A 22,966-nucleotide genomic window follows, 5' to 3' on the forward strand; every position below is an offset into this window, starting at 1 on the left:
AAAAATAATCAAACTTGGGGGACAAATGCTTACAAATTAAAACAGCTTTGGTACAGGGGTGTGAAATGACTAACCACTGAATGGATTAAGAGGATAGAAGGGTCAAAATTGAAATGTGCATGAATGCATTTCCTTTTTTTATTTTTTTTTAAAAAGGTTTATAAGTCAAGAAAAAAAAAAAAAAAAAATTCAGAACTGGATACATGTAATAGGTAGGAAATGTAAGACTGAATGGGCAGATAATTCATTAGAGATTTAATCTCCTATTCCATGTGAAAATATGTTGAGGCATTTCATGCCCCCACCTATTGCACATGCCTCTAATCTCAAGTAGCCTTGTCTCCACCTCACTTACAGTATTACACAAAGCAGTAATGACATGGCAGTTTTACCAGAAGCAGCCAGCCAACTACACAAGCTGTGGAATTAAAAAGGCATTTAGCACGATCAGAGTGACATTTATGCACTTATGGGCACAAAGTACTTGACAGCATTGCTAAAGCCTTTTATCTGCTACATAAACTTCCAATTTTATAGACTAATTACAAATACATCAAAACAATTCAGATTGCTGCCACAGGATGAGACATGTGCCAAGACTGCTTTCTTTTAAATGTCTGACATTATTTCATGTTTTCCCACCCCCCTCCCAGCACAATGGGCTAATCCAAACTGCAACTTTTTCCTCACTCTTTATACAGGTTACATTCCGCAGAAATACATTTAGTATTTCTTAAAGGGACACTCTACCCAAACATTTTCTTTCATGATTAAGGTAGAGAATACAATTTTAAACAACATTCCAATTTACTTCTATTACCTAATTTGCTTCATTCTTTAGATATACTTTAATGAAGAAATAGCAATACACACAGTGAACCAATCACAGGAGGCATCTTTGTGCAGCTACCAATCAGCAGCTACTAAGCATATCTAGATATGCTTTTCAGCAAAGAATATCAAGAGAATGAAGCAAATTAGATAATAGAAGTAAATTAGAAAGTTGTTTATAATTGTATGCTCTATCTAAATCATGAAAGAAAAAAATTGGTTTTCATGTCCCTTTAAGACTTGGCATTTGTGTTTATTCCGCTTGCACAGTACCATATATTTTATGTTTAATAAAACTTCAGCAAAACAATTTAACTAGTCTACAGATGGTAATATTTTAAGTAATGGTAAATTCTAGCTTTTTGAAACTCTAGGATTTTCCAGTACTACAAATAAAGGGGACTTTCTGTCAAGAAGTATTAAAAAAAATGTTTTCCTGGACACTTATGATTACACATGCTGCAGGGTGTTCAGAGGGAAACATGCATTGTGCTGCTGGACAGCAAAAAAAATAGTGATCTTGGACAGCATTATTCATGTTCCTCCCTGCACACCCTGCAGCATGTGTAACTCATAAGCGTCCAGGAAAACATGGCCGAGGTGGCAACCCTAGCCTCAGGCCGCCCACGTCAGAACGATATTTTATCAATGAGGTGGTGTTGGCTAATAGCTTGCTAGCCATCTGGCATAATGCTAATTGGTCTGCACAACTATTGGCTAAGAGGTCACCTCATTTAAAAATAGCATTCTGCCATGGAAGGCCTGAGGCGCGGCATACGCTGCAGGCAAATAAAGGAACTTTCAGCATGAAGAATTTTATACTTCATGACTGAAAATACCCTTTATTTGTAACACTGGAAAATCTTACCATCACTTTAAGCAAAAGAATTCGCACTTGTAAACTCCCAGGTGAGAAAAAAAAAAAAAAAAAGCTGTTAATGTCAAAAGGGAAATAACAGTAAATAAATTCTAGATATAATGAGGTCTTCAAAGTAAAGATTAGCCTGAAAATAATATGCAGTCACATTTTTAAAATTAGTTGATTAAATAGTGAAGTGTAATGGTTTATTTTCTATAAAGTAACTGGTGCTATTGTGTTAAAACCTAGGTTTTCTTTATCTAATCTCTTCTGCTAAAGGACAATAGGTATACATTTTGCAAACAATTTCTGGTTGCAAAGTTAGTATTGGTCACAACACTTTACCTGTCCCTTAAATTTAAAAAAAAAAAAAAAATGAAAATATAAGGGAGACTTCGATATCAATATGGCAGCACCCATTACTTTTTAAAATGGGCAAAATCGTAAAAATACTGTACATTGCAAAGGTTTTACCACATAACTTTACACTTTGAGATGTTAAATGTTCCTTTAACGGAAAATGCATGTCTGTGAAGAATTGGGGATAAAGGACTGATTGTTCGTTCACTTGTGAGACTAGTGTTTCTTTAAAACCTTTTTTTAACACTACAAGGAAACATTTTTCTTTGTGGCAATTTACATGTATTTCAGATTTTAAAATCAATGTATATGAGGTAAATGTCTATCTACTAATAACTAATAGATCTGAGGGAATTATCCCAATAAGTTAGTAAATAATCTGTAACCAAAGATGTGTTTTGCATAAAGCACACTTCCTTTTTCAGTATCTATTTAAACATGATTAGTATGGATGATATGAGTTTGAGTTTAATAATGTTTTAAAGGGATTGTAAAGTTGAGCCACATGGACAGCAGCATTTGAAAAAGCGTTATAAATAAACAGGACTTTTATTCAGTCTTGTGGGGGGGATCTTACTAATATGAAAGTTATCACCGCCGTTCAATGTAAATCAAAGTCTCGTATTCCACCCAACTACGTATCAGTTTTTTAGTTGTTTTTTTTTTAATTGACAATTCTGTTTTCATCCTATTGAAATCCAGGCCGTTAGGCAACCAAAAGTGAAGAAAATCCACCCCCTCAATCAACAGTGCATGTGCCAGTTACTATCCAGCCAGGCCAAGTGGAGAGCGGAAACTTGAACATGCACAAAACCTACTGACTCAGGAGCGAGCCTGGATGCCTACGTAGAGAGCGGATGGGACCGCTCTCTACGTCACACAGTTCCTAGACCAAGAAACACAATGGGGGCAGAGCAAGACGCGGCAAGAAGGACATTTTAAAATATATTTCACATATTCAGTGCTCAAGAACACTCAACTTTACAATCACTTTAAACTCACACTGAGGTTTTAAAATACATTTATTTTTATAGGTATTTACACCCCTTTAAAACACTATTTAGTAAGCTGATCAGCATTTTCAGATCTGCTTAAAACAAAACTTGGTTCCAAATTTGCTTAGCAGTTAGAAGACTGCTAGTCAAGCAGTGGAAGATTTGAAGGTACAGTACATGAAACCCAAACTCTTTCTATCATTATTCAGATAGAAGTTAGAGAGTTGTTTAAAAATTGTACACTCTATTATCTCATTTGCCTCATTCTCTTGGTATACTTTGTTTAAAAGCATAACAAGGTAGACTCAGGTGGTGAGAAATAGCTGATGATCATTGGCCTATTGTCTTTGGCTTACCAATTTGTTCAGCTTGCTCCCAGTAAATGCATTGCTGCTCCTTCAATAAAAGGATATCAAGAAAATGAAGCAAACAAAGTAAACTGTAAAAGTTGTTTAAAAATGTATGCCCTATCTGAATCATAAACTGCTTATGCAATGCCACCCCCTTCAGGTTCGCGGCCAATCGGCTGCTAGCAGGGGGTGTCAATCAACCCGATCGTATGTGATCGGGCTGATTGCTGTACGAGTTAAGGAGACCGCTGCTTCTTAACTCCGGCTCCTGGCGAGCCTGAAGACTCGTGCGGAAACAGATGTATCTGGCCCTATTCAGGCCATGATAAATCGGCCCCATTGAAAGGTTAATTTGTAATAAGTATTCTACTATACACTCATCTTGGCTCCTGCTTGAATCACATATAAAGAGTGATCCGCTTATTTCTAATTGCAAGAGAAATAGTGTATTTAGAAACCACAGCTAATTTACTTCAAGGTAACAAAATGTATATGGGCAGGCCATTGTATAGTATATAGCCATGACTACCTGAGGCCTATTCCAAACCTCTAATGAAATATAATATTGTACAGTAGTAATCTGGGTCTATAGCACTAGATGTTACTGAATATTCTGTAGACTAATTTGATTAATATTAAATTATTTAAATCTGTTCATTTACTAAAAACAAAACAAACTGAGGATAGCCATATATTACTTGTTGTAATCTGGTTCTTGTACTCCTCCCTGTGCATCAATTACACAAACTCCGTATCCACCTCTTTTCCCTTAAATGGACACAAATGTCATTAGTATGCTTGGACGGAAGCCTTTTTTTTATGTTTGTTTGCAGTGGCCGCACCCGGGTGACACCAAAAAAAAAAATAAAAAAAATCAAAGAATGTTGAGATGCATAGATTTTTTTTTATTAGAGGGGCTGGCATTTGTGAACATTGGTGGGACTGGGGAAGTCGTAGACACACAATTTTTTTGCCCCTTGAGCCAGTGCTGCAATTTCAACAAATAGTTTTCCCGGCTGCTTTTGCTTGTTTGTACTTTGCTTCTCCCCTGCCCAATTTCGCTATGAATGTTGTGGGCATGCTGTGGGGCTTGCAAAGTTGCGCTGCTATCCTAAACCTGCCTGCCTATCTGTGCTCACTGTTCAGTGACATGTGGAGCAGTGGAGTCACTCACTGCTGTGCTGTCTCTCTAAACGGCAACTGGCAAATCATGAGGGGATGCCTGGCACCTGACCGCATGACTGTTTGACACTGTCTTTAAAGTGAAGGAGCCACGTATGATGCCCACCAGACCATTATGGTTACGGTACACTAAGTGCACACTGAACAGGTAGGAGGGCGGGCGGGGGTCTGGGGGTGGGCAGAGTGCAGAGGTGATTGGCCATAAGAAGCGGTAGGCACGCGGCCCGGGGCTGTGCACTGACAGGCTTGGAACAGAGTCAGAGAGCAGAATTTTCATAGTTTGCGCCTAAACCTTTTCTTTAGTGATTTATTTTTAGAGTGCTCTGTTTATCTTTCATTTGATGTTCTGCTGAGCCAGGGAGCAGCTCTAGGCATGAGCTTTATAATTAATGCAGTGCAGTTTACATATTTTGTAAGTGTGTGTCTGAGTTTTTGTGTGTGTGTGTGTGTGTGTCTCAGTGTTTTTGTGGGTGTGTGTCTGAGTGTGTTTCCGAGTGTTTGTGTGTGCATCTGAGTATGTTTTTAAGTGTGTCTGAGTGTTTGTATGTGTGTGTGCCTATGTTTTTGTGTGTGTCTGCTTTCGGGGGGGGGGGGGGTGACACCATAACTTACCGCACCGGGTGACACCAACCCTAGTGACGCCACAGTTTGTTTGGTAACACAAATGATGGCACCTTTTACACATATATCCAGGTACAGATCTTAGGTTGCACTTAGAAGCCGACTGGTGCATACACTCTTATGCATGGTTGACAGAAAAGCAAGTCCAAGAGTGCAAATGTACCAATCGGTGCCTATGTACTCTTCTACATGCTTCCACTGTTAAAATCACAGATTGGAGGACACACTTTACAAAGTTTGATAAAGTATGATAGGCACACTATTTACTTTTATGTACCTTTAACTTTTATCTAACTTTTTCTCTCTTCTTTTGACTCTTAGTTTTATACTAGTGCCACATCAGGGGTGAAGAAGACATTTTTTTTTTACCAAAGACAATTAGAGCAAGTCCCATTACACTTGGACCTCTTGACAAAGTCTACTTGTCCTAAAATGCAAAATAATTTCACATAGACTCTTAACCTTGCAATCCCTCAACCTTTGTCCTGTAATCACTATCTGTCAGAAGCCCACAGTAGACCTCAGACCAGATCCCAAGCTCTTTTATCACCAGATACCCCATCAGATTCTGTTCCCCAGGCCTAGCAACCCCTGACAGCCCCATACCCACACCAGACGTCAGTTCAGAACTTAGGAATCTGCAGCTCATATCTTTTGCTCTGTCTCTTTAAAGAGACAGTCTGCACCAAAATGGTTATTGTTTAAAAAATTAGACAAAAGCTTCACTACCCATTCCCCAGCTCCACACAACCAACATTGTTATATTAATATACTTTATAACATTTAAAGCTCTAAATTTCTGCCTGTCTCTAAGACACTACAGACAGGCTCTTATAACATGCATTTTTATTAGCTTTTCACATGCATTTTTATTAGACACCAATTCATGTGTGCCAAAAAGAAAACATAGTGCTCACTTCTATGGAGTTGTGCAGGGCACAGCACTAATTGGCTAAAATGCAAGTCAATATATAATAAATAAATAGCAATATTATAAGGGGGCTGTCAGAAGAGGCTTAGATACATGGTAAATCACAGAGGTAAACAGTATATTAATATAACCAGGTTGGCTGTGCAAAACTGGGGAATGAGTAATAAAAGGGATTATCTATCTTTTTAAACAAACATTTTGGAGTAGACTGTCCCTTTAAGTACCGTGTGTGGGATCTTTCTTTGCAAGGGGAATTAAGGAAGGAAAGTCCGAGGCCTGGCTGCCACACTTCCTGACAGTAAGGCAGAAATGTGACAATAACTGTGCTAATACACACCGCTAAGAGTAGTGGTGCCAAAACGTGTGCCAATCCTTTGCAGACCCTCTATCACCACAATTTGTATGTAAGAAAAGACTGGAGGCCTCATACTAAACTGTCCAGTTCAAAATTACACGCCAGGTAACCAAACACGTAAATACTTCCCCTCATTCCACTTGTCCATAATCCTACACAATTCAACATGAACTGGATATCGGTCATGTAAATTTCACACCCTATTATATGCAATCGGATGTTACCTCTCCCCATTCTATGCCAGTTTCTTTAACCAACAGGTAAGAAAACTAACACCAGGAGGTAGAATCAGGCGTGCTGCCTGTTTTTATATGTCACGCAAGTTAAGAATGTTTTTTACATTTTTAAAAATGGGACAGTAAAAGGAATAGAAAGATCAAAAAATGAAATTTGCATGGGTGCATATCAGTTTTAAATAAGCATTTTTGCAATATACTTACAATAGAAAAAATGCTTCTAGTAAACATTATTACTCTCCGCCTCCCACTAGGCATGGGTGCAGCCATCTTGAAATCTGGCTTTCACTACATTTTAGAGCTGGCAACTCTCTTAGATACCTGCAATGAAACCTAGGTTCCAAAATCGCGGCACATAATTAGAGGTTGGTAAATGAAATGTAATGTGTTTAGTGTTTTATACCCCTTTAAATAGTTGGAGAATAAATAAAAATATTTCCTAAAGCATGAAAATTATAAGACATTTAAAATTTCAGTGTCCATAAATAACGTTTTATTGGAACACAGCCACAACCATTCACGCATTGCACTGTAAAAGTATGCTGAAAATAGCATCATTTGATGTATATGTGCTTCAAAAATGTATTGCTCCCTGTCAGTCGCTCTCCCGTGCCAGATTCTGCATGCCAAAGGGCTCGTTACTTTCTAAGTGAGGCAGCTTACATTGGAACCTTTAGGTTTAGTGAATTTTAGAGAGTCAGGCCCTATGCCTTATAGAAGTAATCTAAAAGAAATATAGCAAATGTGTAAAATATTGATGCTTTTATAAAAAATAAAAAATAAATAAAAAAATAAAAAAAATCGCTAAAAATATACATTTTTTTTTTTTATTTCCTGTGATGCGAATATTGTGATACGCTGATATAAAATGTATCACTATGCATTGTGAGCTCCCTATGTGATAACTGGGCTGTTCTGGTTCATTCTATTACATTGCATATTTTTGTCATTTAAAGCAATATGAAAGCAAAAAAACTAACATACATCATATTGGAATTCTGGGCCTGTACCCACATCAGACCTCATATCTCTAACCTCTGAATCCCTCTCCCAGATACCCAACTTAAAGGGACAGTCTGCAATAGAATTGGCATTGCCTTAAAAGATACATAATCCCTTTATTACCCATTCCCCAGTTTTGCATAACTAACAGGGATATATTAATATACTTTTTACCTCTATAAATTACCTTGTATCTAAGCTTCTTCCGACAGCCCCCCGATCACATGACTTTGTATTTATTATCTATAAACTTGCATTTAGTACTGAGTTGTGCTAACTCTTAAAATGTGAACACATTGTTATCTATATGGCCCACATGAACTATCAGTCTCCTGTTGTAAAAAGCAAATAAAAAAAAAGAAAGTGATAAGAGGCGGACTTCAAGGGCTTAAAAATTATCATATGAGTCTACCTAGGTTTAGAGAACAAAGCACATTTGATTATAAAAGTAAAATGGGAAAGTTGATTAAAATTACAAGTCCTATCTGAATAATGAAAGTTTAATTTTGACTAGAATGTCCCTTTAACATCCACTTGCCCACACAACTGCTGTCTACTGCTTTGGTCTACCCTGCGTATAGTGTACCATCTTTCATGTGCTGTGTATTGGGGCCTATACAGGGGTAGTGAATAAGAGTATAGTGTTGGCTCTTGCTGCCACATTGCCTAAATGCCAGATACAAATGTGACAAGTGTGTGACCAAAAGCCATGTTAAAGAAAAAATATATCTGACAGCGCTTGACCTAGAGTCCTGTAGCTCCTAAAGAGATTGGGTCCCTAGCCACCCAAGAAATAGATACAGATAGAGGTAAAATCTGAAGGAGCGCCTATAGTAGGCCAGGACTTACCATATATAGGTGCACAAAAAAAATGTGATAAATGGGACATATATAACGTCTCACTAAGAATAGGATGTCTACAGATAGTTAGTCAGAGACATAAGTGTAAATAGACATATAACGCGTGTGTCCACAGAGATAGATAACTACAATGGATAATAATAGATCTTAGCTTACTTAAAAAAGTATAACATTTATTACTTAAAATAGAGTAACATTAATTACAGACAAATGCATGGATCCATGACAAAAATATAAAAAAACATAAAAAAAAACACTTAAAACCACTTAAAAACAATGAGATACGTGGTCAATGGTATGAAATTCCAACAAATGGATATCGACAGTTGTAGCGCCGATTTAAAAAATGGATGAATAAAATGAGGAAAAAAAAGCTTAATTAATAGTCCAAATCTGTGCAATAGTTCATCATGTGTAATAAATAAATAACAGTCCTCCAAGTGGTGATTAATCCAAATGTGGTGTGAAAAATTAGCCAAAAAATAGTGTAAAAAAAAATCAAATATAAAATTATAACAATATAAAAATATAAAATTGTGGTTGTGAAAAAAAAATTGCATAAAATGCAAATATATGTGTGATGCGAGTCAATCCTGGGTAAAAAGAGTGACTGTGTATGAATTAGTGAATCCAAATTAACAAAAATAGTTCCTTGGTGTAAATAATAGTCCGAAGAATCCTTGTGAATTTATAGAAGAAGATCCTCAATTCCGCACTGCACATACGCAAGTAGTTACTGAGACGATAACTCCACCCCTTATGTTTATTTCACCTCTACCAAAAGCCATGTTAACCCCGATGCAACACTCTTTATGGATGCCATTAAAAATAACTACTACACAAAATTCAGGCTTTTATGTTCGCAAATTTTAAGAAAACCATGGTTTACACTAATCATTTCAGAATTTACATTTTGGCCTTTCTAGGAAATATAGGAAACAAACACAATTTAAATTTTGCAATATGCAAAGAACACTATGGATTATACTACTTACATACAGTATAGTCGCTAACCTTATTTTTTCTCAAAATGTTCATTATATGATGCATTTTATATTGCCTACCTTTTGATCGCTTCCTCCGCCCCCTTGCTATCTTCCGTGTTTATTACTCTTACACTTAAGAGCGGTCCCACCCGCTCTATACGTCTTTATCCGTGCTTGCTCTTGTGGCGCTAATTTTCTGCGCAATATACGATCGTTCTATCAAGGCATTAACGTCACTATGAGGATTGCCTTTAAAAGTTGAAATGCGCATGCGGCTATCGTGAACGTGCATCGGACAATGGATGAACTTAGAAGATAGCCGCATGCACATAGCAAAATGTGGGCGTAAAAAGAACAGTGTTAGACGCCCATGGGGGACCAATGAGATTAATACATAGCTCATTCATCACAACAACATGAAAAAAAAAAAAAATTATGCGGGCAGAGGTTCGGAGAAGAAGTCAGGCGGCTTTCATGGTACTAAACAGCTTTATCAATTACTTTAAAAAAAAATATGAAAGTTCTATTCATTTTAAAACATATATAGCCGTCTACTCAAGTTTACTTTAATTGTAATTTTAAGGGCGTTAACGAACAGTGGCAAAGAGGAAAAATAAAAACACATCACCATGCTAAGGCATTAAGTAATTACTCTGTCTACTTCCCCATAGCCAAGCATGAGTAACAGAACTGTTAAGACAATATTAAAAAGGTAATTATAGTGATAAAATGACATGCTCTAATTTGTTAGAGCATGTCATTTTATCAATAGGTACGCTGCTATGCTATGTGTTTGACCCCTGCAAAGGTATTAAACCCATAATTAAAATACTGCTCAGGAGTCACACAGTCAGGAAATGTTATCACAAGAATTGCGCTTTAATCTGCAAATACTGGTATATTATTACTTGAGGCTTCAATTATATAGACAACAGACCAAGCAAAATAATTAAAATAACACACAGTGCTCAGTAACTCCCTGGAACTTTGAATATATAAATATAATTATATATAATGGGCTAGATTATGAGTGAAGCGCAAAATTGCGCTTTCGCAAGTGTGATATTTGCATTCCATTTGTAATACCAGCGCACAACTGCTCGCGTTCGCATTGCATGGAAGCTTTGCGCTCATCCATAGACTCCAATGGCATGAGAACCTAGCGCAGTGAAGGGGGTGAGTCACACAGCAGATTTAAGTGTGTGTGTGTGTGTGTGTGTGTGTGTGTGTGTGTGTGTGTGTGTGTGTGTGTGTATGTATGTATGTATGTATGTATGTATGTATATATATCCTAAACAAGTAACAGCAACAAAACAGGATTTCTTCAAAAACAGGTCAAGTTTATTGACGTTTCATGGAGTAAACCTCCCTTTCTTCAGAACATAAAGTGTACACCAACACACCACCTTAAATAAGCAAATACACAGTAACCTCCCACATCCTGTTAAAAAAAAGCACCAAAATTACATCATTTCCGGTTGACAAAAGGGACCCTGAAACAAAGATAATCTTCACAACCACTTTTTCCCCCAACGCCTCCAAGGTTGGACAAACACTAAAAAACCACTGGCATATACTGCTCTCAGACCCAAAACTCAAATTTGTAAGAAATGCACGGCCTCTTGTTGGTTATAGAAGGAATACTAATTTAAGGGACCTTCTGGTTATTTCGGATCCAACACAGAGCTACACAGATAAGGATCGAATCAGCACAAAGAAAAGGCGTTATCGATGCCCGAATTGCACCACATGCAATGCCATTATAGCAACCAAGAAATTTAATCATCCCATGTCAGTAAGGTGTATACGATCAACCATCCACTAACGTGCACCCCATTGTTTGTCGTGTACTTGATCATTTGTCCGTGTGGACTACACCATGTGGGCAAGACCCAGGGCACCATACGGGAAAGGATGGCCAACCATCGAGCAGCCATCAGGGCAGCATTAAAGAAGGGTGAGTCTGATCAACCGGTGGCACGCCACTGGTTGACAGCAAAACACTCTGTAGGCGGCAATCAAGTTGATCCTGATTGACCACATTCCCAGACAAGCAAGAGGAGGTGACAGGAACAAACTATTGCTAAAACGGGAAGCACAATGGATGTTCAGGTTGGGGACTATACACCCAAAAGGACTGAACTCTCCACCAGATTATGGTGCCCTTGTGTAAAATGATACTGATAAATGTGGGGGCTATGGTCCTTTATGTGTACCAGTGGTATTTGACACCAGTAGGTTGTGGAAGGGGACCAAGTTGTGCATCCTCCTGCCGGTGGGTAGGGGTCTGCATAGGTGTGGTTATTGGAGAATGAAGGGGATGGTGTGGATCTGAAAAGGTTCATACTACCACCCTGTCTCCCTGCCCGAGACCTGCATGACGGTTTAGTCATCACTCTTGAGACAAAGGAGGTAACCATAAAACACCTGTGTTGAAATTAACACTCAGTAAGCTAAGTGGTATGATGCAAGTGGGGTGTGGCTGATGAAGGAATGAGTGCAAGAGTAACATGCACTACTATGTAACTAATGTCCTAAGTAATATTGTAAAAATCTGTAAATATTAGAGAAGGTACCAGTGATATATTGTGGTTTGGGGATCCACAATGTTGAGATGTGATGAAGGTTAGACTGTTTGTATAACAAATATGATCATATACAAGCCTTATTTGCCTATCTATTGTCTATTTTTGTGTTAGTTTATTTTATGTTCTGATTTTTGTCTCTTTTTCACTATGGTTGTATGATGAGCACAAAATTTCACTATATAGTGCAAGTGTGGTTTATATTAAATTACCTGTTCAAATTAGCGCAAGATGGTCCAATGTTAGAAAACGTCATTGGTACCGGAGGTGACATAACTCCCGGGAACACAATGTCAATTTGAGAGAGTCACGGTAGTATTATTGAGCACATTAAGGTTTAGTGTTTGAATAAAATATATGTGTAGCACACAATGAAATTGTTACAGGAGGTAATACGTTAGCACAGGCTAAGATTACGTATTATGATTGTATTTGGTATGCACAATGTGTTAATTTGCACCGGAAGCACTTGAGTGACTTCCGGGTTCGGCCACATGATAGTAGCGGTAATTAGACACTGCAATAGTACACAGTTATGTTTAACTTATATAAATGATTGAGACATCAGAAATTGGTATTAGGTGGACACTTATATGGTATATTGCAAGTTAAGAATAACAAGTATGATATGTAAACAATTGTATTAACACACACAGGAAGTGGTTGCTGTGTGAACTTCCGGGTGACACGAGAGGAACCGGAAATGATGTAATTTTGGCGCTTTTTTTTTAACAGGATGTGGGAGGTTACTGTGTATTTGTTTGCTTATTTAAGGTGGTGTGTTGGTGTACCTTATGTTCTGAAGAAGGGGAGGTTTACTCCCCGAAACATCAATAAACTTGACCTGTTTTTGAAGAAATCCTGTTTTGTTGCTGTTACTTGTTTAGGATATATATATACATACATACACACACACACACACACACACACACACACACTTAAATCTGCTGTGTGACTCACCCCCTTCACTGCGCTAGGTTCTCATGCCATTGGAGTCTATGGATGAGCGCAAAGCTTCCATGCAATGTGAACGCGAGCAGTTGTGCGCTGGTATTACAAATGGAATGCAAATATCAATAAACTTGACCCTGTTTTGTTGCTGTTACTTGTGAAGGCTATTTATTTACACAGAACTAACAGGTGGTTGACCTTGGAGGGCGGATTCACATTGGGAGATATAGATATATTATATATATATATATATATATATATATATATATATATATATATATATATATATATATATACATACATACATACATATCTAAGCTGAGGGTTATCGATATTTCTACATATCATTGTGTTTGTGATTGGTTTAGATGGGTGCTCTGCTCACGCCTAGATGGGGCGGAGTTAATATCGACACTGAAGGTGTTGTATACACATGAGTTTTGCTTGTATGGACTATGAATGGCTGATCAGTTGACAGCTGAGCCGCGCCCACACGTTTGTTATAAAGCAATACACGCCGGGACCTATGTAGCTGTGTATAGCGTTTCTGACTTTAGGAGGCACACAGTGATACTAGTAAGATATAGGATAAATAACATCTAAGTTGAGTGTTATCGATGTAGCAGCGGCTTGTTCATTGCACTCACTGACAGGACGGTCAATAATCACGCCCTTGGGAGGGGCTTGTGTAAGCTACTCGGATGGGAATTTTTGACAATATTAGTACCACGAGACATATGCTGTGCTTTACGTAGTTGTACATAGCGATTTTTGATATGTGGATGCACATAGGGACTTTAGCAAGATATATGTTTATTAATATTTGCACTGAATGACATTGATGTATAAATTGCTTTTTTCTTGTGCTCTCTGACAGCACTGTAAACAATCACGCCCCTGGGAGGGGTTTAGGTCAAAATATTCTGACGATGACTCTTGACAATATGGAACATTGAGATAACGGAAAGATGTTTAGCTGCCCTGCTACTAGCCATGAAGTAATCTAAATGAGACGAGTTATATCCTCGCAGGGTGATTTACTAATAATAAAAATCTTGTATATACGATTTGATATGAGAGAGAGGTGTGTTGGTCTTACTGACCAGTTGATTGGTTGAATGGCACTCTTGGAAGGTTCCATATGAGAAGGGGTACCGAGTATACTCGATTTAAGTACATTGTGTTTCCTTTTTATTTACACTCCTTTTTTGTTTAGATCGCAACAACGCCATGGGATAGATAGATTTAACGTTTGCTGGCTATTATCTGTAGCTACATTAACACTGCTATATATGATTTGTTTACCACACTGTTTCACTTAACACTTGGGCCTCTACTTATCAAGCCGTCAACCGCAAATACGCTGGAATTCTGCAGCGTATTTGTGGTGAGCCTGATTCGCCTTAGTTATCAAACCCTACAGACCGTCAAATGTAGAATCTAGTGACGTAACATACGATCCGCCGGACTCAGTCCGACACAGATCGATGCTTACGTCACTCCAGATGTTCCGAATGCAAGTTCGGCACAATCTGACTACTTTTGCTAGTTATCAAATAACTAGCAGGTACCCTCGGCACTTTTCCGGCCCAGCGTACCTGGTTTTCAATCCACCACCCTGGAGGTGGCGGATGCCATAGGAATCAATGGGAGTCTGACAGCAGCGAAAGCTCATGTTCGCTGCTGCCCGATATCCCATTGATTCCTATGGTAATATCTACACCTAACACCCGAACATGTACCCCGAGTCTAAACACCCCTAATCTGCCCCCGTCTACACCGCCGCCACCTACATTATACTTATTAACCCCTAAACCGCCGCTCACGGACACCGCCGTAACTAAATAAAGTGCTTAACCCCTAAACCGCTGCTCCCGGAGCCCACCGCCACCTACATTATATTTATTAACCCCTAATCTGCCCCCCCCTACACCGCCGCCACTATATTAAATTTATTAACCCCTAAACCTAAGTCTAACCCTAACCCTAACACCCCCTAACTTAAATAGAATTTAAATAAATCTAAATAAATATTCCTAGCATTAAATCAATTATTCCTATTTAAAAAAAAAATACTTACCTATAAAATAAACCCCAAGATAGTTACAATATAACAAATAGTTACATTGTAGCTAGCTTAGGGTTTATTTTTATTTTACAGGCAAGTTTGTATTTATTTTAAGCAGGTAGAATAGTTAAAATAAAGACAAAAGTCCCCCCTCTCTTTTGCTCTCTCTCTCCCCTCTCTTTTGCCCTCTCTCCCCCCCCTCTCTTTTGCCCTCTCTCCCCCCTCTCTCTTTTGCTCTCTCTCCCCCCCCCCTCTCTTTTGCTCTCGCTCTCCCCCCCCCTCTCTTTTGCTCTCGCTCTCCCCCCCCCCTCTCTTTTGCTCTTGCTCTCCCCCCCCTCTCTTTTTCTCTCTCCCCCCCTCCTCTTTTTCTCTCTCCCCCCTCCTCTTTTTCTCTCTCCCCCTTCCTCTTTTTCTCTCTCCCCCCTCCTCTCTTTTTCTCTCTCCCCCCTCTCTCTTTTTCTCTCTCCCCCCTCTCTTTTGCTCTCTCTCTCCCCCCTCTCTCTTTTTCTCTCTCCCCCCCTCTCTCTTTTTCTCTCTCCCCCCTCTCTCTTTTGCTCTCTCTCTCTCCCCCTCTCTTTTGCTCTCTCTCTCTCCCCCTCTCTTTTGCTCTCTCTCTCTCCCCCTCTCTTTTGCTCTCTCTCTCTCCCCCTCTCTTTTGCTCTCTCTCTCTCCCCCTCTCTTTTGCTCTCTCTCTCTCCCCCTCTCTTTTGCTCTCTCTCTCTCCCCCTCTCTTTTGCTCTCTCTCCCCCCCCTCTCTCTTTTGCTCTCTCTCCCCCCCCCCTCTCTTTTGCTCTCTCCCCCCCTCTCTTTTGCTCTCTCCCCCAAATTACAGAAAATTTAAAAAAATATATATATATAACATTTTAAAAAAAATTATACCTAATCCCTATGAAAATAAAAAAGCCCCGCCAAAATAAAAACACCTCCTACTAAGAATAAACTACCTTAAAAGGGCTTTTTGCAGGGCATTGCCCGAAGATAAACAGCTCTTTTACATTAAAAATACAAAGTCCCCACTAACAGTAAAACCCCCCTCCCACCAAACCCCCAAAAATAAAAAACCTAACACTAAAAAACCCTAAACTACCCATTGCCCTGAAAAGGGCATTTGTTGGGCATTGCCCTTAAAAGGGCATTTAGCTCTTTTACAAAATGCCCACCCTAATCTAAATTAAAAAAAAAACACAACAACAAAAAAAAACCTAAGTCAAATCCCCAGGTTGGTACTCACTGTTCCTGAAGTCCGGCGGAGAAGGTCCTGTCCAATGCGGTGAAGTCTTCTTCCAAGCAGCAACCACTTCTTTCTTCTTCTACCAGGAATATCCGGCGCAGAGCAGAGGGAGGAGCTGAAGACCAGCGATCGCGGAGCGTGGAGGATCCTCTTTGTACGATCGCCGCCCTACACTGAATAGTGAATTCAAGGTACGCGATTAAAGATGGCGTCCCTTGAATTCCTATTGGCTGATTTGATTCTTCAAATTCAAATCAGCCAATAGGATGAGAGCTACTAAAATTCTATTGGCTATTCAAATCAGCCAATAGGAATTCAAGGGACACCATCTTTAATCGCGTACTTTGAATTCACTATTCAGTGTACGGCAGCGATCCTACAAAGAGGATCCTCCACGCTCCATGGCTCCGCGGTGCCGATCTTCAGTTCCAGGGTCGACGGTCTTCAGCTCCGCGCCGGATGTTCCTGGAAGAAGAAAGAAGAGGTCGCCGCCTGGAAAAAGACTTCACCGCCTGGAACCTTCTCCGACGGACTTCAGGAACGGTGAGTTCCAACCTGGGGGTTAAACTTAGGTTTTTTAATTTATTTATTTTTTTATTTTTTTGGGGGGGGGGTTGTTTTATTTAGATTAGGGATAGGCAGTAAAAGAGCAATGCTTAAACAAATGGGCAGTTTAGGTTTTTAGTGTTAGGTTCTTTTATTTTGGGGGGTTACTGTTAGGGGGACTTTTTTTTCTGTAAAAGAGCTGTTTATCTTGGGGCAATGCCCTGCAAGAAAGCCCTTTTAAGGGCTACTGGTAGTTCATTCTTAGATTAGGGGGTGTTTTTATTTTGGTGGGCTTTTTATTTTCATAGGGATTAGGTTTAATTTTTTTAAATTTGGGAATTTTATTTTTTATTTTTCTGTAATGTTAGCCTTCTTTAATTTTTTTGTAAACTTAGCTTTTTTTTTTTAACTTTAGAATGTATTAGTTTAGGTAATTTGGGTTAATTTAAGGGGGTGTTAGGTTAGGGTGCTTAGTTATTTAAATAGTTATTTGCATTGTGGGTTTTGGTGGTTTAAGGGGTTAATAGGTTAATTAGGTTTTTGCGATGTGGGGGTTTTGCGGTTTAAGGGTTAGTAGGTTTATTGTGATGTGGGGGTTTTGCGGTTTAGGGGTTAATAGGTTAATTATGTTTATTGCGATGTGGGATTTTTGCGGTTTGGGGGTTAACAGGGTAATTAGGTTTATTGCGATGTAGGTGGTTGACGGTTAAGGGATTAAAGGGTTAATGACTTTATTATTTTGCGATGTGTGGGTTTGCAGTGTAGGTGTTAATACTTCGTGTTGGAGGTTCGATTTTTTTTTTTTTGTTACACTTAGTCCGGGCGGTGTTTTTTTTTTTTTTTTAAATACTTGATGCGGGCGATTAGTTTTTGCTTTTGTAATGCTCTGTTTGCCTTCGCTGCATCCACCGGGATTCCGAAAATGGCAGGGTGGTGAAAGAATCCACCGAAGAATTCACCTGGATCCAGGTGAATTATTTTGTCCTCACGCTGCCAACATTTCATTGAAATGCGTGCACAACTGCCGACGGACATTACAAACGCAATTATAGTATAGATGTGAATTCTTGCACATGCTCAGTAGGAGCTGGTGACTCAAAAAAAAGTGTAAATATAAAAAACGTTTTGTTAATGGAAGTAAATTGGAAAGTTGTTAAAAATTGCAGGCTCTGAATCATGAAAGTTTAATTTTGACTTGTTTCCCTTTAACATACATTGATTTAACGATAGTTTGTTCAACAAACATTGAGGGGGAAAAAAAAAAAAAATCTACTATTAGCTAACTTAAGTTTAATATTGGCTTAAATTTTAGCAGGGTGGTGATGTGTGTCCATTAAATAGATCCTGAGGAAAACACTGGACTATCAAAAATATCTATAAAGCTGATCTTTTAATTCTTGCATAGATGAACCCAGAATTTCCTTCTGCACTCCAAAGGAACATCAATAATAAAAAAAAAAAAACACAATATTGATTAATATGTCTTTGTGGGGGGGGGGGAGAATGTTGACGCATTATTTTACTAAATGTTGAGTTGTTCATCTGGAAAGTGTCAAGGACAAGGGCAAGACTTTTAACAATAAAAACATAAAAAACGTACATACAAGGCTCAGCAACTAAAACGTTAAGTTATCCTAACAACCAGAGCCTATAAAAACTAAAGTTGTGGAATAACTGAAACCACACTTTTTTTTCCACAAGTTCAGCAAATTCACAAGCAATAAACCATTGTTTAGGTAGCAATATACATCAAAACAAACGCACATAAGAAACTAAGTGTGCATTATCAGTCATACATGTTCAGTTATCAAAGTTTACCCCCGCACAACCTGACGCTGAGGTTCCAGTTATCAGCTAGGAATCTGGTTTTGTTGCGTTAGTCTTGTCAGTTTTCTTAACCTTTTAAGGCCGTTATGTCGTTCTATTCCGTCATAATTACACTGGGCTTTAAAGCCGTTATGACGGAATAGAACGTCATAGCTAACGGCTGTCCTGAAGCCTTCTGCGCTTTCAGGATTTGATCGCGGTCTGGAGGGCGTTCCTAGGGTTATAGGGATGCCCCCCAGACGCGATCCAATAATTGAAATCTCGCGATCGTGTGCACGATCATGTGGTTTCAATTTGTCTACATCGGAACAGTTGTTCCGATGTAGGCACTTTAGCCCTGACACGAAAGGGTTAAAGGACCAATAAATAAAGGAGAATTGCATAAACAAATGCATGATAACAAGACAATGCAATAGTACTTAGTCTGAATTTCAAATGAGCAGTAGATTTTTTTTTCTGACAAAATTTCATTTATGTCTATTTTCAACCCCCCCGTATCATGTGACAGCTATCAGCCAATCACAAGTGCATATACATATATTCTGTGAATTCTTGCACATGCTCAGTAGAAGTTGGTGCTTCAAAGTGCAAATATAAAAAAAATAAAAAAAGACTGTGCACATTTTGCTAATGGGAGTAAATTGGTAAGTTGTTGAAAATTGCATGCTCAATCTGAGATCATAACAGTTTAATTTTGACTTGAGTGTCCCTTTAAAATCTATTAAAAAATATTTTGAATTGTTCAGAATAAATGTTACCTTTTAAACTAGAAGATAAGTGCTAAAATTCCCCTTGTTTGCTCTTTATATATTAGTTAAGCGAGATAGCACCAGACAGTTGATCTTACAGCTGTGTCCGTTCTACAGCAAATATACCCCCCCCCCCCCCCCCCAGTGCTGGTGCTCATAATATCTTTAGCTGTTATCAGAGTTGTCTAATACAAGAGCAAGGGGCCGTAAAGCTGCCTTCCAACATTTTATCAGACCCCCCACTTCCTTATCCTATACTACTACTCTAGCAGTCATATTTTGAAAAGACACAGAGGGGACCTCTTCTATGTAGATTCTGTGGTCATGGGATACTATTTATACATGTTTTGTAGATTTTAAAGGCCATTATTGCCGAAAATCTTACATGCTTTAATTTGTTAGAGAATGGCTCAACAAAACCCGGGTGCCAGGGGAGACACTGGCTCCTAGGATTTTACTCCTAACGTTTGGATTATTATAAAATGTATCTATATACAAATACCACTGTCTGGTTCCTAAATTTTAAACAGATTTGTTCACCCCTATGTTAGAACAAGTAATTTTAAAAAGGGACATGCAACCCAGAAATTATCTGAATCATGAATGACACTTTCCAATTTACTCCTATAAAGTTTACTTCATTCTTTTGGTGTCCTTTGTTGAAAGAGCAGCAATGCACTACTAGGAGCTAGTTAAACACAATGGATGAGCCAATGACAAAAGGCCTATGTGCAGTAATCTGCAGCTAGCTCCCAGGAGTAAATTGATGCTCCTAAGCTTACATAAGTATGCTTTTCAACAAAGTCTACCAAAAGTATTAAGCGAATTCGATAAAATGGTATGCTCCGATTCCTAAAAGAACATTTTTGGATTTCATGTCCCTTTAACACTATCAATCCTGCAAAGCATAACCCCCACAAAGGGGTTAAACGCATAATTAAAAAACATTGTACTGAGAAATTTTCTAGAATTTATTAAAATAGTTCCTTTATCTTTATTTTGTCATTTAAAATGTGCCTGTTTTCCCACCTATACTGAAAATATGAATGTTTGTATGCTCTGTAGAAGAGAAATGTAAAAAGGATATAACATTGTAAATTAATCTCCCAGTGTGGGGTGGTAAAGGTAAGTTTTTGTATCTGAAATAGTTGTTTTGCTCATTGAACTCCTCTCAGACCTAATTAACATATCAATAGCCAACTATAAGACTATGTGTACAAAAAAGAAAACTTAAAGTTTGCTCTTTCTGCAGGGTCAGTCAATTTAAACCAGGTATATAATTGAGATCAACAGGTGATGATTTCGATGAGCAAAAGCAGCCATTTCAAATACAAAAAACAAACATGAAGGAACAATCGCCCATACACTTAATACTTTGCAACAGGTATAACAAGTCATTTTGATCACATTCAATGGAAACATTTTATAGTACAGCGTTCCTTTAAAAGTACCACTCAGGAGCTGCATAGCAGAAAATGCAGCAGACTCAATTAGCAACTAGCACTGCAGATTGTGTCAGCGGCAGTATCTGAAGTTCCCAACAGGCCCTTTAACTATGTGTTTAACCACTTTCGGGGGTTAAATACATAGAAGTGCAGGGTCACTAGTGTTAAAATTATGTAATTTGTCTAAAGAAATGAATTAGAAGTTTAGATCATATTTATATAAACATATGTATATATCATAGACTGGATTTTCTAAGTATGTGCTACCAGTCCAGCATACAGAAGAAACGCAAAATCAAATACAGTACTGCACACGAACAGCTAAGCACCCTGTGATGAACATGACATATGTGCAACAAGTATAACAACACTGTTTCATATAGTAACAGATAAAAAAAGGAAAAAAATAAAAAGTATGTTGATGCAAATTTGTGTGTAGCAACAGAAATAAAATGTGCCGAATAATAGAGACAACATATGAAACGCAAGATGCTTTATTAGTTAGAGAGCCAACTGTGTAATTTTAAGTTTTAGCAAAAATCTAAAGCCCACATGAAACATAGACTATAAGTAATAAATCAGCATATAAAAAAAAAAAAAAAAAATTTTTAGAGCATGTAACTTTAGCACTAGCGACCCTGTAAATCTATGTGTTTAACCACTGCAAAGCTAGGTCATGTGACTGACTGCCACTTCTGATTGGCACATCAGCTATGTCCGCTCACAACCAGCAGTTCTCTGTGGCTCCTGGGTGGTACTTTAACTATGTGTTTAACCTCTGTGTGTATTAAAATATAGATTTGCAGGGTTAAAAGTGGTAAAATGACACGCTCTAACAAATTAGATTGTCATTTTTGCACTACAATGGTCCTTTTTGTATTTACATTTGCCATAAAATACATCTGACTTTACCTCATTTACATCATTATTAAACTTATAAAAGGCTATTACATAACAAATCCACGATTAAAGTGAATGTAAAGTTTGATGACAGGGGCAATTTAATTTATCAAAATTTACATTTAACTCATGTTGTGAAAATACCTTTTAATCTTAGCAGCCGCTCTAGCTTGCCCCGGTCGTCGCAAGCCTCTTCCTACCTCGGAAATGACGGATCTGTCATCCTCCAATCACGGCTTCCCCCCAGGGGGAATCAGTGTCTGATTCAACGCCGTGATTGGAGGAAGCCGGATTCCTCATTTTAGACCCAGGAAGAGGCTTTGCGACGGGCGAAGAAAGGTATTTTCACAACACGAGTGAAATGTAAATTTTGATGAATTAAAGTGCCCCTGTTTTTAATCGAATTGTTAAAAAACAAGTACTTTATCATCAAAATGTACATTCACTTTAATCTGGATGTGGTGGTTTATTTTGCTTTAATGTTTATTCTCATGATATACTTTTCAGATGTATGCATTGCTCCTGCAAAGCAATGTGATTATTGTATTGTTCTGTCAAATACACACATGTACAAAAAAGTAATTACAGTTTTTCTGTGGCATATGCACATATGTGCATCAGTATTCAAGCTCAGAGAACTGGCAGTGGTGAGTATTGTGTCTGCGAACACTTAATTTGTGTCATAGAAGTCAACGCTGACTCTCTGAGAAGGTGTAGTGTTTAAACACTAGTGCATGCGTCCTTACAGCATATGCAGTTGAAAAACTAATCATTTTTGCAAGAAGCATTTTTGCGAACGTAACTATATTGGAAAAATGCTTCTATTTAAAATTCAAATGCACATTTTAAATTTTGACCTTTCTATCCCTTTAACAAGATCAGTTAGGGATAAAGTTCAGCGACCAGGAAGGCACAAATAGAAGTGCCAAGTAAGAAAGTCACTTAAAAGCATTTGATTGATACAGAATAAAACTGTATAACCTAATGCAGATCATTAAAAATATTACTATATTAAACAGCCATTTAAACATATACCAGGAAATATTCATTCCCATACAGATAACAAGCAAAAAAATAAATACAATCCCTGGCAAT

At 38.2% G+C, this 22,966-nt stretch overlaps 1 protein-coding gene across 1 annotated transcript in view; it reads right to left on the reverse strand.

Moving 5' to 3' along the window:
- Positions 1-22,966, reverse strand: part of SLC25A37 (solute carrier family 25 member 37) — a 79,467-nt gene that overhangs the window by 55,460 nt on the left and 1,041 nt on the right. The gene's annotated exons all lie outside the window — the stretch shown is intronic.

Source organism: Bombina bombina, chromosome 6 (assembly GCF_027579735.1).
Source record: "Bombina bombina isolate aBomBom1 chromosome 6, aBomBom1.pri, whole genome shotgun sequence".
NCBI lineage: Eukaryota > Metazoa > Chordata > Amphibia > Anura > Bombinatoridae > Bombina > Bombina bombina.